This window comes from Ambystoma mexicanum, chromosome 1q (genome assembly GCF_040938575.1).
Source record: "Ambystoma mexicanum isolate Mex_15411 chromosome 1q, UKY_AmexF1_1, whole genome shotgun sequence".
Lineage (NCBI taxonomy): Eukaryota > Metazoa > Chordata > Amphibia > Caudata > Ambystomatidae > Ambystoma > Ambystoma mexicanum.
The window spans coordinates 928,185,775-928,198,277 of NC_090922.1; positions in this window are offsets into that span (position 1 = coordinate 928,185,775).

Consider the following 12,503-nt stretch of genomic DNA (forward strand, 5'->3'; position numbering starts at 1 on the left):
GACTGATGTTTCCAGGGCTTCAGCTTCTGCGTGGGTCTGTGCGGGGAGCCCTGCTCCTCTAAGGTATGTGTCAATACTCCCCGATTGTGGGCGGAGAGGTGGTTCACAGGTGTACAAGTCTTCATAGAAGGAGGCAAACGCTTCCTGTATTCCCTCCGGGGAGGATTCTGCTGTATCTTGGAGAGTGCCATTGGTTCTCTCTATTGAGTCAACCCATCTTTCCGCCCTTTGCGCCTGGAGCCGGGCTACCAAGAGGGCGTCTGCCTTGTCACCCTTTTCATAGTATTTCTGTTTTAGATATTGTAGGGTCTGGGCCACTTTACCTACGTAGAGCGCTCTAAGTTCCTACCTGAGCTCTTTAGCTTCAGCAATATGTTTTGATCTTTCGTGTGGGGATGAGAGTGCTAGTTTTTCCGCCACGTTTAGTTTCTCCCTAATGTTTTTCTCCAGTCTGGTGCGTTCCCTCTTTTTTCGAGCCCCCTCCCTGACGAGAATACCCCTCCATGTAGCCTTAGCTGCCTCCCATACGGACACCTTCTCAACCTCCCCGGTATCGTTACTGATAAAGAATTGTTTGATTTCATTCTCAAAGTCTTCCGTGAAGACTGTGTCTGACCATAGTGATTCATTGCATCTCCACTTTGTGTTCCGAGGTGCAAGGTCTTCCCAGCCTATGTCCACCATCACCATATCGTGATCTGACCATGCAATGGGGTGTATGTTCGCGGTTTGGAGAATTCGCAACATGCCCTCGGAGAGGAATATATAATCAGTTTGTTTAAGGGTTTCATGGGGGATGGAATGGAAGGTGAAACCTCTGTCTGATGGGTGTAGTGGCCGCCAGCTGTCAGTAAGGCCGTACAGGGCAAGGGTCGCTTTAATTTCAGCTTCTTCCTGTGAGGGCGGTGGGTTATGTGAATCATTTTTAGTTTGCCTATCTAGGGAGCTATTCATCCACGTGTTACAGTCACCTCCGAGAACAGTATGGCCCTGTGCTGTATTGAACACTTTCTCAGCCATTTTGTGGAGAAATCTTTTTTGCCCCTGATTCGGTGCATAGACCGTGGCAAGGGTGATGACCGTATTACATATAGTACCCACCACCAGTACTGCTCTCCCCTCCATATCGGCCCAGGATGTCAGGATTGCTATGTGGAGGCCTTTCTGAATCAGGATCCCCACACCTGCGTTTTTTGAAATTGCAGAGCTCCAAAAGGAGTGACCCACCCTGCCACTAGAAATTGCCCTCTCTTCCCCCCTCTGAGAGTGTGTTTTTTGAAGGAACAAAACATCAATGTCGAATCATCTGAATTCTCTGCCACCCATGGATCGTTTTGTGGGGAAGTTCAGGCCTTTCACGTTAAGTGTGCATATGCGTAACTTGCCGTTTCTAAGTGTGGTAGACATCGTGAACATGTGGTGTATGTTTGTGACAGATGTGCCCACTTTAGTGCCTCTGTTGTTACGTGTGGTTGTGTGCTTGACTCTTCGCTAGCAAATCGGGTCATGAGTGACCTCAAGAAGGTCGATGTTTGGTCTACTCGTTCTACGGTCAACTTGTTCAGAAAACTGTCCCCTTGCCCCTCTCCCTCCTGCCCTTCCTTCCCGTCAACTCCAACTCTCCCCATTCCCCTTCCCTCCCCCCTCCGCAACTGACGTGGAGTCTGATCCGGCCGGGTTAACATCACCCAGTCGTTCTCGGACCACCAGCGGGAACCGCACAACGAGTGATCCTACTCATATTGTGATCAAACTAACAGTGAGCCCCCAACGTTCCTCCTGTGTCATAAGAGATCCACATTTGTCAAGAATGCGACCTTGGTGTCAAATAACATGTTAGCGGAGGCCCTGCATCGAGCCTCCAATACCATACCACGAAAACAACAATTTTACCTGGATGTACCTCAGATTCCTTATATCCCTCCCCCTTCCTCTATGGTGCCTTTGGCATTTTGGTTTTTCTCCCTGCCATCAGATGATTGAGAGCCGGACATGGGTCACTAGTGTTTCACGTGAAGCAATTTGAGCGGATTGAACGGAGGGTCAGTGTTCCATGTCCAGAGAGGCATTCATTCTCCGGAACTTTCTGGATCCCTGTATTCTCTTTCGGCGTGGTTTAGTTTAGTTTATTATTTGATAATGCGCACCAAACCCGTGGGTAGCCGGGCGCAGCAGGTACAAGGTTACTTAAGCTTAGGTTACATACATAGGATAAAAATCAAACCAATACAATACATACAAGTCAGTACAAGCAGTTGGAGTGAAGAGCTAGCATATTACAGTATTACAAAAATGTACAAGGTAAGAAGGGAGAAAGCAGCATCAGCATTGTCTTAGACTAGGGTACAAGGGTATCATAGCTGTAGGGTGCCGCATGAGTTAATTGTCGTTGGACCAGAGCCAGTATTTTACCTTCCATCTGAAGTTAGAGTAGGGTAGGCTAGCTCTCAGTGCAGTGGGCAGTGCGTTCCAGGCCTGGGCAGCTCTGACAGGGAAGCTTGCTCCACCCGCTTTAGATCGTCTAAATCTAGGCGTTTCGAGCAAGAAGTGGTTGGTAGCCCATGTGTGGTGGCTAAAGGTTTTTCTGGTAAGTCTAGCCGAGATATAAGGGGGTCCCTTGATGCGCCATTTTCTGTCCTCATTTCTTTGCTCGCCCAAGAATGCTCCCTCAGCGTGGGTGCCCAGTAAGTATGCCGTGCAGCTGGAAATGTCTTTTTCGGAGATTAGTTTCATTGTAGTCCCCTCCCATTAGAAAGTTAGTCAGAATGGGTAGCCCCAGCGATATCTTAAGTCCTTTTCCTTGACCATTCTGGTGATTGGTAGACACTTTCTTCTCATCGCCAGTGTGAGGGAGGATAGATCTTAGTAGATGGAAATATTTGACCCGTCCATTGTTATCTGTTGTGTGTGTCTAGCTTTCTCTAGGACTCGAGCTCTGTCCGCATAGTTATGAAATCGGCCCAGTACTGTTCTCGGGCCACCCGGTTTGCCGCCAGCTCTGTGGATGCGGTCAATTTTAGGCTTGACAACTGAGTCGTCTTTAAAGAGTAGCTTCATTATGGCATGTAAAGTTCTTTTTAGAGCCAGTTCAGTTTCACCTTCCTTCTCCGGGATACCGAATACGCGTATGTTGTTGCAGTGCTCCCTATTTTCAAGATCGTCGATCTTTAATCGGATTTCTTCATCCTTGTTTTCGATCTCTGTGAGTCGCTGGTCAATTTGGGTCTCCAGATTATTTAGGGAGGTCTGGTTGTGCTCATCTTCCTCTAGCCTCTCTTCAATCTTGTCTATTATATGTGTAATTTTGTCTATTTTGCTTCCGATGTCGACTCTCATGCTTCACATTTCGGCGAGCAGGTCAGCAACGTCCGCCTTGGTTGCGGCACGTTGGGCCCTGTTGATGACATGTTTGGGACACTGGGTGGGCTGCGGGAACCGTAGAGCGGGGAAAACCTGTATATTGCTCGCTTTCCCTTAATGTCCATGAACAGCAGGTTTGGAGTGTGGGTGACGTCCCGTGTAGCAATTGGTGATCTTGTCAGGAGTGTTGGGCATGTGCTGCAATTTGAGGGTGTCACTGGGTGGTCATACAGGGTGACGATCTGCTGGGAGGTACACTTCCTGATCTCTGCATAGTGCTCTCCGATAAGAACCTCAGTGGCGTATTTGTGCAAGCATTGGGGCCAATGGCTTCAGGTTCACCAAAATATCGATCCCAGAAACAGAAAAAGTTATAGGCTCACTTAAACCATCCAACTGCAAAGGCGACAACTGCCCTCCCCAAATAATCAAGGATGCTGCCAGGGACCTAGCCCCCTTTATAACCAAACTGATCAACGCATCCTTCTCCTCCAACACCATACCAAGCAACCTCAAAGAATCCTGGGTCCTGCCTCTCCTCAAGAAACAAACCCTTGACCCTGCTATTCCCACCAATTACAGGCCCATCACCACGGTGCCGTTCCTGTTAAAGATTAGCATACCTGCAAATTCGCATACGCATTAGCATACCTGCAAATAATTTGCATTAGCATACCTGCAAATTCAGCAATATCTTGAAACTCACAAACTACTAGGTGCCCGCCAATCGGGTTTCAGACCACAGCACGGTACTGAGACAGCCCTAATTGATCTCAAGACCCAGATCAACGAGATTAACGACAAAGGGAATGCTACTCCTCCTCGACCTGTCGGCAGCGTTCGACCTGGTGGATCACACAGTCCTGTGTGCACACCTGGCCTCAGCTGCCCACTTCTCGATAGAGGCCATAGCCTGGATCCAGTCCTTTCTGGACAATCGAACTATGAGGGTCTTCTCCACTCTAGCCTCAGCAGACCCCATCAAAATAACCTGTGGGGTACCCCAAGGCTCCTGCGCCTCCCCCACCCTCTACAACATCTTTACCAAGCCCCTATTTGACAAGTTGGATAGACTGGGTGTCTCTTATACTAATTAGGCAGATAACACCCAAATCCTCATACCCCTTTTGGGCAACTACGAGTCGGATACGGCCTCGGTAAACAAAATATATCTCATCATTCAGGCATGGATGGCCACACACGGCCTATGCCTGAATGATGAGAAAACGGAAATCCTTCTCCTCGGATCCAACACCAATCTAAAAAAACTCAGCTCGAACTATAAGGCCTTCATCATTGATGGCAACACCATCACAGTAGCCAAAACAGTGAAAACGCTAGGTTTTCACCTAGATGCAACCATGTCACTAAAAAAACAAGTTAACTCACTAGCATCCTCAACCTCCTACACATGCAAGCTAATCAGGGCAAGCAGAGCCTTCCTCACCCAAGCTAGCTGCATCACCATCGCCAATGCCCTAATACTCTCCAGGCTTGACTATTGTAACGTCATGTACCTAGGAGCCAATAAATACATAACCGACAAACTACAGACACTACAAAATAACGCACTCAGAACAGCCCTCAACCTACCATCCAAGGAACACATCTCCAACAAAAGAAGAGAACACAAATGGCTCAAAATCTCTGACCGCATCTCTCTCAAAACGGCATCTCTCACTTTCAAATGCTTAAACAATGAAGCCCCACCCTATCTCGCAGCCAGAATAGCAAAAAAACCTCCACCCGCCCCACCAGATCGATCAACTCTTACTGCCTGCAGGTACCAAAATTCAGACAAAAGAAAACCAGCGGCAATAACTTCCCTGTCTTGGCAGCCCAATGCTGGAACACCCTCCACTCAACATCAGGTCAGACCAATCCTACCACAGCTTCAGGCGAAACACACTCACCTGGCTAAGGTCCAATGATCCCCATAACTAACCTTGCCCTCTCACACGCTCATGCCTCTGCTCAAACCCGATTGACTCAATGCACAGCATTAAAATACATATATGTAAATATGCCACCTCGACCGAACTGCTCTGTACAGCATCAAATATGTAAATATGTAAGCAAGTTATTAACTATATGCATATATGTACCTCTCGCTTCTTACACATGTGTGCCTTTCCAGTAACTAAGTTTTTATGTAATCGTACCTTCCTGCTCTCTGTTGCGCCCTGTTACCTCTGGGTTCTGCGCGCTATACTAAATAAATAAACAAACAAACAAATAAGCATATCAGGATGACCCCAGACTGATTCCAAGATTGAAAGACTTTGGATGTTGCCTGAATCACCCAAACATATTTTCTGGAAGTTTCCAGGATGTGTGTGACTCTTGTACGACAACGTGTGGAACCCAGTGAGCCATGGGGGGTGCCCGTGATTAGAGATAGCCGTGATGAGTAGGGTGTGGGAAATCTGAGGAGGGCACACGCCCTACACCGCAGGGGCCCAACCTTCGATCACTCAGTTCGGAGTAAGGTTCGTTGAGGTCTCCTTGAGTGCTATCCGTGCAGGCAGCACGTGAGGTCCGTCAGTGAGGTTATGTTGTTCTTCTACCACTGAGCATCAGCTTCGGTGGGGAACCGTTGCTCTGTAACTGTAGGGTCGCTTCTTGGTGTGCTTGGTGGTTCTGGAAAACGGGGTTGGTGTGTCCCGTTAGTCTGCCTGGTAGTACGGGCAAAGCAGTAAGGGACTGGGGTGATGAACCCCACGCCAGGGTGGTCCACAACACAACCCAACCAACGTTATCGATGAGATTCGAGGGGAGGGCTGAGGCTGCAGGGCGAGTCCCACCGGGTGCATATAGTGCGTGTTGGTTACCAGCTACTGTTTACTGAAAGGCTCTAATTTCAGGGGGGACTCGGGTTCATTGTATTTCTAGTACCATACCCCAGTGCCAGCTATGATATACAGGGATGGTAGCTTAGACTTTGGGTGTTTTCAGGATGTTTGCAGGGACTGCAAATGGCGCTAGGTTATGCAACCTCCTCTAAGACCCACCTTACCGCTCTGCCGGGTTCTCGCTTCGCAGAGAGCACCGTACTCTGGCAGTTTTTGGTGTGTTCCCCGTAGGCTTTGTGTGTCTCAGGGGTTACATAGGCAGGGGAGCTGCTCTGTATCCAGGTGTGGGGCCTGCAGACCGCTTCCAGGCTTAGAACACAGCGTGTTATGAGAGGGGCGTATAGTCTAAGTGTTCGGCATGTGGAGATCCAATTTGAAGATGGGTCAGCTACGGGCACTGCGGAGGTCGTCGTCGCCCTAATGTTTGATCATCAGGTGCGCCATCTGTTGAAAATCTCCCCTCGCAGCACTCGGTGAGGGCACGCACAGTGCCGAGGCAGGGGGGGGGCAGCCGCAGCCAGGCCAGGCCACTAAACCTCCGGGGTCCCAGTCACGTAGCCGGGTTGAAGTATGGAGACGCCTCCTCTCTGAAGCCGCGGGAGCAAACCAGCTCAGCAGCGGGTGGTGCAGTAACTCGCAGGACCGAGATGCAGCACACTACAGGCTTAACATGGCATCCGGGCTTGGCAATACACTGCCTCTAAGGCACAGCCAGCGGCGTTGGCTCCGCAGCCGGGACAAGGGCCACGCGAATCACACTGACCTGCCGTCCCTGGACTCCCTCATCGCCGAGTCATGTAGTGGGGTCGCTTCACTCACCCCTTGCAGCCTCTTGATGTCGTGGGGCTCGCTGCTGTGCCAACAACGATCAGGGGACCACCTACACGGGCCTCGGTTTCTCGTGGCGCAGCAGTCGGGCATCAAAAACAGCAGAGTTCTCGGCCAAAACAACTCAGATTTGTGTCTGATTTTTTTCTCAGCCGGGGGGGGGATGCCTTCCGATTTCAGTATCACCAACTTTCGTGGGTGGGGGGTACATCAGCGGGGATTCATACCGCTTATTGGGACCTGTTGAACGGAGCTCACACTGTAGGGACACTCATCCGTGCGCCCCCTGGAGGCCAGAAACATGAGTATCCTATATGTCTTTCTCTAGGTATCTCACACCATAAAGGATATCTGTGGGAAGCAAGGTCAACCAGTTTCTGCGACTCCTCTTTAATTGCTGTCGCATTAGTCAGGACCATATATTGAATTTCAGCATTATTTCTAGGATCAGAAGGATAAGTCTTCACTTAGTCTGCGACGGACTAGAACAGCACAGTACTACAAAGGAAGCATAAAAAAATGACACAATTTGCAATAGTTCACTTAAGAAGATTGTACGGCACGTGATTGATTCTTCTATAGGAATGAACCATACCTTCAGCGTTACTAAGAAGTGTGTTTGTAAATACTGAGGCGTCTATGCTTCCATACAATTCCTAACAAAGCAGCACCTTCCTTGCTTTGATTTAGTCACCTGTTTGTTCGAAATAAAAGTGTGCAGTCACATTTTCCTTCGCAGTGGCTAACTGTGTGGACTACATTGATTTATGAATATAAACGTGTTCCTATTACAGCAAGGGTATTATACTTTGCAAATAATTTACCTGTAGGACTTTGTAGAGCCATGTACATTGGTGTGCTGGTACCGCACTCTAAAGCAAGAGTGACCACGCCAACCCTACTATATTTCTTTACCTCCTCACGGCCGATCATGTCTGCACATGACGTACCCACGTTGGTTCAGTCTTGAAAGGAAATACATGGATGGACAGCGGCCGTAAAAGTCAGCGCCATCTTGGAAAAGCCAATTCTGATGCTGGAGGTGTATTTGAGCATACAAATTAAAACCAGCACCCCCACTTAAGTCACAATTCTGCTGTATCATAAAGAACTGGATATAAATACTTCATTCTTTCTCATTGCATTGTTTTCTGCTGAAAATAGAGAGGAAATGAATGTCTCATGTCATTTTCGTATAGTATGTGTGACAAAGTATCCGCAATAGGATATCACATGTTATTCCATATATGGTTGGATATGTTACATTACGGGTGGGTGCAAGAGAGCCCCTGACCGGACAGTAAGCAGAGAGCTATCAGTACACCGTTTTTAGGTGTCATAACACAGCAGTATGCTGTTGCTGTGTAGCATCAGTATGCAGTGACAGTTGGTTATATCATGTCCTAGGTTGGCAGAACTGCAAACTCATGCCAGTGTGCGACATCGTTCAGACCGTGACTGTTAGCATGCAGTCTAAAAATCCACTGTTGTTCTCTTTTTAGGAGCATGGATCCTAAGTCGCCTCGTCTGCTGGGTCTCTTGACTTTTTCCAGGACTGTCCTCGTCAGTTGATCAGGTGTGAGCAGAGATCCTTTTTGTCCTAATACAGGACTGTTCAATAATAATTTTCTTGATCGATCTCATCGTCATCCCAATATATTTTAGGTTGCATGGATATGTTATAACATAGATGACATTCTGGGAATTACAGTTGGTGAATTTCTTTGGGATCCACAGTGAACGCCATCCAATATCTACAGTTTTGCTGCATGTGGTTTGGGCACAGACAGAGCATGCCCCGCATGGTGATTGGCCTTACAAGGGTCTATCAGACCATAATCCTCTATAGTCGTGATCTTCTGAGTTGCTGTTCTAATTTCTAAACACTGTATGTACCACTATGTCACAGATATTTTGTCTCTGTTTGGTAGCGTAACATGGTTTTTCCATCAGCGGGGATTCATACCGCTTATTGGGACCTGTTGAACGGAGCTCACACTGTAGGGACACTCATCCGTGCGCCCCCTGGTGGCCAGAAACATGAGTATCCTATATGTCTTTCTCTAGGTATCTCACACCATAAAGGATATCTGTGGGAAGCAAGGTCAACCAGTTTCTGCGACTCCTCTTTAATTGCTGTTGCATTAGTCAGGACCATATATTGAATTTCAGCATTATTTCTAGGATTAGAAGGATAAGTCTTCACTTAGTCTGCGACGGACTAGAACAGCACAGTACTACAAAGGAAGCATAAACAAATGACACAATTTGCAATAGTTCACTTAAGAAGATTGTACGGCACGTGATTGATTCTTCTATAGGAATGAACCATACCTTCAGCGTTACTAAGAAGTGTGTTTGTAAATACTGAGGCGTCTATGCTTCCATACAATTCCTAACAAAGCAGCACCTTCCTTGCTTTGATTTAGTCACCTGTTTGTTCGAAATAAAAGTGTGCAGTCACATTTTCCTTCGCAGTGGCTAACTGTGTGGACTACATTGATTTATGAATATAAACGGGTTCCTATTACAGCAAGGGTATTATACTTTGCAAATAATTTACCTGTAGGACTTTGTAGAGTCATGTACATTGGTGTGCTGGTACCGCACTTCTTTGGGATCCACAGTGAACGCCATCCAATATCTACAGTTTTGCTGCATGTGGTTTGGGCACAGACGGAGCATGCCCCGCATGGTGATTGGCCTTACAAGGGTCTATCAGACCATAATCCTCTATAGTCGTGATCTTCTGAGTTGCTGTTCTAATTTCTAAACACTGTATGTACCACTATGTCACAGATATTTTGTCTCTGTTTGGTAGCGTAACATGGTTATTCCATAGTGAAGTTTCCGATGCTTAGGATTGGCCACAGTCTGTTGATTTCTTTCTTAAGTTTGTTAAGCAGAGGTGAGTAACTGAAGACTGCTCTGATCTTTTCTACAGCAGTCTCTTGTTGACTGTGAAATAGTATAGTCTCCCATGGGATGCTTTATGCTCTCTGTGAAGCATGTCGAAGTAGTAGCTTCCTTGGGAATCCTCTCATGGCGAGACGATTAGACAGCAACTAAAACTGTGCTTGTTGTTTGTATTCCTGAAGATCAGAACATAGGCTTCTATATCTCAAGAATTGTCCAAATGGAAGATTGTCATATAAAGGGTTTTGCTGGTAGATACTATATAGAAGGAAAACATTGCAGTCTGTTGGTTTTTGAAAGACCGGTGTTGTAAGTTGATCGTGCGAAACAGTGATCTTCAAAACTAAAAAAATAATCTCTTGTTTGCTGGAGGAGCGTGTGAACTTCAAAAAAGGGTTTATTTTGGTTAGCCATGTGCAAAATGATACAAGTTCTCTGTCATAGCCATTGAGTGTCATGAATACGTCATCAATATATCTCATTCATGCTTCGATCTGATGCCCACAGGGATATTGGGATAGGAATCTGCATATGTGTGTGTTTGTTCAAATTTGACTTCATATATGTTAGCTAAACTGTGGGTGAAAGTGGCCCCCATAGCAGTCCTGGAGATCTGTTAAAAAAAGTTTTGTACATAAAATCTTTTTTGTAAGAGCAATCTCGGCAAGCTGGAAAATGACATTTTTTGGCACTTCCACGTTGGTTTCACATGCTAGAAGAAGTTTCTGAATGGCTAATAAGGAGGCTTCTTGTGGTATTCTTGTATAGAGTGATACAATGTCTAAAGTGACTATAGTTTCTTCTTCTGGTCTAGATGGCAGTGTCTTCAATAGATTCAGAATGGTCATGGAATCTTTAACATAAGATCGCACTTTGGGGATTTCATCTCGTATGAAATAATCCACATACTGGGATAAAGGTTCAAGTAGAGAGCTGATGCCGGACACTATTGGATGGCCCATTGGAGGTGAAATGCCTTTGTGTATTTTTGGGAGGGTGTAGAAGGCCTGAATGGTAATTTGAGTGTTAAAAATTCAGCCTCTTTAGGGCTAATAAAGCTTCTTCGATGATTGGTGCAATCAAGGATTGTAAGTGCCTGTTTGGGTTCACAGTTAGATGTCGATAGCTGGCGTGATCAGTTAAGAGCATCTGTAAATGTGATCGTAGTCAGTGGCATTCATGACTAGGGTTGCTCCTTCTTTGTCTGCTGGCTTAATCACTACCATTTTGTTATTTTTCAAAGACATGAGTGCAAGTTTCTCATCTTGTGTGCAGTTGTTAAGTGTGAAGGGAATTGTTTTTTATAGTTCGCATGTTTCTTTAAAGATAGCCTGCACAAAAGTCAGAGATTCGGGTATAATACTCTGCGGGGGAAGATAGAATCGAGAAGGTATGTGCAACCCTGTAGTGTCCATTTGGCGCTCATCTTGTTCGGCAAAATATTACTTCTATCTGATCTTGCGGATCAGTTGAGTCAGTTCAATTCTTGTTTGAAAGCCATCATAACGGGCCTTTTTGGAGGACTTGTTTCTCAGATGTTGAATGGTGTGCAGATGGGTCAATCACTAATGCATCATGGGGTTGTTCGAACTCTGCCGTTCTTCTGGTAATTTGGGGTGATTTATTCTGCCATCGACCTCTGTATCTGCTGCATTGTCGTAAAAAAGTGGCTGGAGGATTTTGTGTCTCAGATTGTCGAGTGCCTTTGGAGTGCACTTGACATTCTCTATATCTTTGGTCTGGCCAAGTGTTCGATGGTCCGGCTCTCCCTTCATCTTCAGAACCTTTGCTGGATAAATTCCAGTCATCTGGATGAGAGTTATTGCGAAAACTATTCTTGTTGTAATGATGGAACTGTGAATCTCTCAGGTGTCCAAACCCTGGGCCATGTCTTGTTAGTAGTATTCATCTGTAATCATCTGTCCTTTTTATTGAAAATTCACGAAAATCTTTCATTGCAGTATTTAGGTCTGCTAGTATTTTGGTGTAATTGTCTAGTATCATTTGACCCATTAGCTTGTTCCTCCAACCAACTCTACAGTAATGTAATCACTAACATTGACTTAAAGCAAATGCCATATGTCATGCAAGCTGGTCAATGTGATTAGCTCTGTGCTAGTGGCAGCACGATGACACGTGTTCCATACTCAGTTACAGCCACTGAATGTTATCCTCTGCCTCTGAACCAACTCTGGGACTTTGTCTTCCCTACATGTCACTCTCCACGTATGTGTGTGTGTTACACATATTGTTAGTTGATTGTCTCTCCTAACTAATCAGTAAATCACAGAATGCATAGTTGCCTCCTACCAACTCCGGGACTTTGTCTTCCCTACATGTCACTCTCCACTTATGTGTGTGTGTTCCACATATTGTTAGTTGATTGTCTCTCCTAACTAATCAGTAAATCACAGAATGCATGTTTTTCACCTCTGAACTGCTGTAATCAGTTGCCTCCTACCAACTCCGGGACTCCTGCGGCCTAGTAATTACTGAATACAAAGGTCTCATTTGTGCCCACATGCAAGCTGGTCACATGGATTCTCT